Genomic DNA, 6,000 nt, shown 5'->3' with positions numbered 1-6,000 from the left:
ACAAAACACAAAAGCAGACAAAACGAAAATAAATAAACTAAAAATATTAAAAAATATTCAGATTTTAAGCGAAACATACAAACAAACAAATTAGAGAAATGAATATGTTATAGTTTTGAAAAGATTGCGGGCTATAACAAATAGCCAAAAGCGACAACACACACACACGCATAACTAACGGCATCGCATTCATAAATATATACGTATGTAGTATGTATGAGAAGAGTAGCTGACGCATAGCTTTAGTAAAGCCGCCTTCAAGCATTAACCGCTAATGCATAAACGGAATTTACCGCTCGACGTCATTGTAAGCTCGAAGTAAATTGATCTCCGAAGTCGCTTCAAAATTTGATCATTTCAAGTTAAACTATTCCATTAGCTTGCCAACTGTGCTGAGAATCCGGCCGGCATAACACTTCATGTCATTTTATGGTTGTGCCTTGGGACTACCTGCTGCTACCGCTGGTGATGCATTAGCGTTTTATACAAGCACACATACACACACAAGCACACATAGTTTTTGACGCATGAGCTTTCCCGCTGTTTGAAATCATTTCGGTTCGACATTTTGCTGGCAGATTCTCCTTGTGTCCATCGTGAGGTTTTGCTGCCTCATCATATAGAATCACGCTTTTTACAGTAGAAAATGATGTATGTAGTACACGGATATGTGTACACAAACATGTATACATATGTACATATGTCATTGAAGTGCTCATGTGCTGTGACCCCATTCTGTCTTGCAGCCTCGCAAACTGTTTTAAGTACCGACAAATATTTACTGAATTTTTGTATATAAATAAGAAGAACACTCGTTATTGTGGTTTATAGTTATATGATTTAAACTTAAACTAAAACTTAAACTTAAAGTTAAACATAAACTTAAGGTTAAACTTAAACTTAAACATAAACTTAAACTTAAACTTAAACTTAAACATAAACATAAACTTAAACTTAAACTTAAACTTAAACTTAAACTTAAACTTAAACTTAAACTTAAACTTAAACTTAAACTTAAACTTAAACTTAAACTTAAACTTAAACTTAAACATAAACTTAAACTTAAACTTAAACTTAAACTTAAAGTTAAACTTAAACTTAAACTTAAACTTAAACTTAAACCTAAACTTCTACTTCTACTTTAACTTAAACTTAAACTTAAACTTAAACTTAAACTTAAACTTAAACTTAAACTTAAACTTAAACTTAAACTTAAACTTAAACTTAAACTTAAACTTAAACTCAAACTTAAACTTAAACTTAAACTTAAACTTAAACTTAAACTTAAACTTAAACTTAAACTTAAACTTAAACTTAAACTTAAACTTAAACTTAAACTTAAGGTTAAACTTAAACATAAATTTAAATTTAACTGAAATTTAAGCTTAAACTTACACTTAAACTTAAGCTTTATAATTTAAAACTTGAAACTTAAAATCTAAAACTTAAAACTTCGAACTTAAGCCTGAAAACAAATTTAAGCTTGAAACTTAGACTCAAAATTAATTAGTTAATTAATTAAGTAGTGCTGCGAAAAATATGTCGAATACTTACGTGGATATAAGAGAACATTTATTATTGTGGTTTGTGCGAGTACGTATGTAGTATGTATAAAAATCTCATTAGCCCAAAACTAAAGTTAAAATTAAATTTTAAATTAAATAAAATTAAAATCAATCTTAAAATTAAATCACTTAAAATTAACATAAAAATAAAATTAAAATAAATTAAGTTAGTATATTAAATTAAAAACTTAGTCTTAAACATAGAATTAAAATAAAAATTAAATAAATTAAATTAAAATTAAGTTAAAATTAAAACTAAAATTTTTTTTTTAATTAAAACTGAAATTATAATTAAAATTATATAGTTAAAATTAAAATTAAAATCAATCTTAAAATTAAATCCTTAAAATAAACATAAAAAAATTAAAGTTAAAATTAAAATTAATAATAAAATTAACATATTAAATTAAAAACTTAGTGTTAAACATAGAATTAAAATAAAAATTTGAATTCAAATTTGAATGAAATTAAAACTAGTTAAAATTAAAATTAAATTAAAACTATGAAAAAAGTAAGTTAAAATTTAAATTTAAATAAAAGTTAAAATTTTTTTAAATTAAAATTTAAAACTAAAATGTAAAATTTAATTTAATGAAATTTAAATTAACGTTGAAATTTAAGTTAAGTTAAACCAACTAACACTTAAATTAAAAAAAAATAAAATAAAATCTAAATTAAATTCATTAAAATTAACATTAACAATAAAATGGTAATGAAAATGAAAACAAAAATTCAAATTTAAATTTAAATAAAATAAATTAAAATTATTTCTAAAAAAATGTATAATTAAAATTAAAATGAAAACAAAAATTAAAATAAATATAAACTTAAATTGCATAAAATTATCAGCATAAATTGAAGCAAAGAACGTGTGTACATATATTTCAAAACTATTACATCATGTCCTCCATAGTACCCAGCCTCGCACTCTCACCCCTTTTTTAAGTTTTCACTTTTATGTAAACAAATTAGACTTTCATTCAACTTGAATAAGCAACTAATTACTGACACAATAAATCTCTTTTCGACATCAAACGCACCCATAAACAGTTAATCAAGTAAGTACACGTACTTATTAACCCCAACAAATTTCAATTCTTCCGCGCAAAAGGTGCTGATAACTCACTAAAAATGCGGAAAATTGAGAAATTAACGGTGTTCAAATCCCAACTGCAAACACAAACACAAACGAGGCACGAAAAGAAGAAATCTTCGTTTAAATTTCACTGACGGCGATCATCTTTCTTCATCACAACACAATGTGAGCTCGGCACAGGTGCGAGTTCGTAGAATGAAAAGCTCATAAAACTGTATATACACAACTGAATTAAGCGAATTTCTATAAATTACGGTTCATTAATGCTCACTTAGAGCGCTATGAATAAACATCATGTATATAAATAAATATCTTTAGTTTGTATTCATGCGCGTTTGTGTTCATTTAGCGGCGCATTGTTGTTTAGATGCATGAGAAGAGGAAAATTAATTAAACATTAATCACGTCAGTTCAGTGTGTGTATGTGTGTGCATTTTATTTCTATGTGTATTTGTGTGCGTTTATATTTGGTATATGGGTCCATTACGAAGAACAGCTAGGAAGTTATAAATGAAGCGCGCCTTTTAAAAGAGGGGAACAAAAGCGGACTATATGACATACAAACAAGCTACGCATAAGTGCGTGTATGTGTTCATATTTTATATAACGGTTTGCAAATCAGAGCTTGGTGGGTCACTAATAGAGTTTTATTTATATTTTATGAAACTTATTTTTGATTTGCAAACTCAATATTTCCATCTTCGCTTTTAAAATATAACTGAAAATTGTATTTACTTAATTTATAGTTTTATAAAATCAGCATCCAATATATTTTAAGTAATTTACTATTTATTAAAAAGCATAAAAACAAAGCCAGTGGCTATTTTTAGCATGAAAATTCCAAAATTTGTGGTTCATAACCCTTTTATTTAAGTCCAAGCATTCCATATACATCAAACACACAACAAATAACCTCAAAAGTAAATCACAGGCGCTATGCTGGCAAAGCAAGTCAGGTTCGTCGCTTAAATCTTCGGTTTTGCACACAAAAAAACCCTTTGCTTGTATGCGCGGGCATTCTTCGCCGCTTTATTGTTGCCTCAATGTAACCAAAACTACACGCTTGTAGTAAAATCTTTTGTTTTCACTTACAATTCCTTTTATTTGTTGTATTTTGTTGCTGTTGTTCTGACTTCGTCTTTTTGCCGCCCATTCATTGGCTTGCATTACATTACAATGCCAAAAATTATCTCGCACTTATATTCAGTCTTAATTGGCATTGTTGCGCACATGCACACACACACGCGCGCGCATACGTAAACATACGTGTTCACGTTATTTTTTATCTTAGCTCAATTGTTCATACCTTTTTTTTGTTATTTTACATCTTTAACATTTTTTTATTCCCGATTTTTTCTGCTCACTGCGCACGCCTTTATTCTTATACAAAAATTTGGCAATGACACTTGCGGTCAAAATATGTTCAACCGAAAATCAAGTTAATTAGCTCCAAAAATGGGTGAGCATACGGAAAATAACTGACCATGCAGACCCGTCATGTCGAGCGGCATTCAGACATTCAAGCATACAAAAGCCGGCGACCAGACAGGCTGCTCGCACGGTTGTGTGTATGGATGCGATGCATGTTTTTTATAGGCTTTGGTATGTGGGGCGTAGCCCGAAGGTTATATTTGTGTCAAGGGGTGTCTCATTCGTCGGCAATTTCACCTTGACAGGACAACATTTTTTTCTTCTACTTTTTGCGGATGTTTTTGTGTGAGGTCGTGAGGTATATTAATATATAAAAATAAGTTTAAGAATTTTGATATTATAGGGTCGTAATTGGGTAGCATACAGAAAAAAGTCACCGGGCTAACAACTAACTAATCCATTTGATTTTGAGTTAGTTTTAACCTTCGAAAGGCGCTTGTATATACTTGACAGCTGTAAGATTATTAATTTGTGAGTTATTTCATTTTGAGTGGAGTGATTTTTCTTCATGTGAAAAAAATGATAAAAAGTAATTTCGCGTGTTGATGGTAAAATATTTGTTTTTGAAGAGAAAACTTATGCCTGAAGCAAAATATTGGCTTACTAGCGAGTTTGCGGAGACTACTCCAAAGAAATCAATTATCATATATATGTGACAATCGCTGACACATCGCTTCATTATTTCACTTCGAAGCCAAATCGATAATCATCCGAGTGAACTGCATTCTTAAAAAAAAAAAATAATATAAATAAAAAAAACTGTTTCACGACTTGCAGCGGGTTCATCCGCTGGTAATGTTACGGCGTCTGTATATCGGGAAGCGCATGGAATAATTTTATGGACTTCCTTGAAAAGTAAGACCACCAACAGCTACTATTACATAGCGTTATTAGATCGTTTGAAGGAGGAAATCACTGAAAAACGGCCGCATTTGAAGAAAAATAAAGTGCTGTTTCCCCAAGATAATGCACAGTGTCAGAAGTCAGTGAATATGATCACAAAATTACATGACTTGGGATTCGAATTGCTTCCACATCCACAGCATTCTTCAGATCTAGTCTCCAGCGACTAGTTTTAGTTCTCAAGTCTCAAAAGAATGATTGTTCGGAAGAAAATTTCGTCGAATGGAGAGGTGATCGCCGACACTTAGGCCTATTTTGAAGCAAATGATAAATCTTCCTACCAAAATGGTATTGAAAAGTTAGAGGACCGCTATAATCAATGTATCATGCTTGAAGGAAACTTTGTTGAATAAAAGCGTGAAATTTGCAAAAGAAAATAGCTTTTAGTGTGGCAGGTCGAGGCCTCTTCAATTATCATACAAGGTGCGTTCCAAAGTAAACAGGACTTAACAAAAAACAGAACAAACGGTTTTTCCGGAAAATTCAATTTATTTTACTCAAAATAGTCTCCTTTTGCTTCAATACAGCCTTTTGCACGGTCCAAAAGCATGTCGAACGAGTGTTTTAGCTCGTTGACCGGTAAGGCCGCCAGTATGCCGCTGCAAGCCTTTTGAATAAGCTCTACGTCTGCATAACGCTTGCCTTTCATGGGCAAATGTATTTTTCCGAAATGGAAGAAGTCGCATGGTGCCATATCAGGGGAATACGTGGTTAATGGTTTTTGGTCAAATAATCATCCTTCGAATGTTGGATGCTGTGCAATTTTTGGTCGTCAGTCAATTTGTGCGGAACAAACCGTACACACACCTGTCGGAAGCCTAAATGTTTGGTTAAAATGCGATAAATCGATGTTTTGGAGATGATCAATTCCATTTCCATGCATTACAATGATGACTTCGGCTGATTTTTGATGAATTCACGCACAGTTTCGAGGGAATATCCGGTGATCACGTATTTTATGTCATTTATGTCCTCACGACCACTTTGAAAACGTTGAAACCACTC

The sequence above is a fragment of the Bactrocera tryoni genome, unplaced genomic scaffold, assembly GCF_016617805.1.
Source record: "Bactrocera tryoni isolate S06 unplaced genomic scaffold, CSIRO_BtryS06_freeze2 scaffold_33, whole genome shotgun sequence".
Taxonomy (NCBI): Eukaryota; Metazoa; Arthropoda; class Insecta; order Diptera; family Tephritidae; genus Bactrocera; species Bactrocera tryoni.
The sequence above is the reverse complement of the archived record's forward strand: the minus strand, read 5'-3'. Positions refer to the sequence as shown.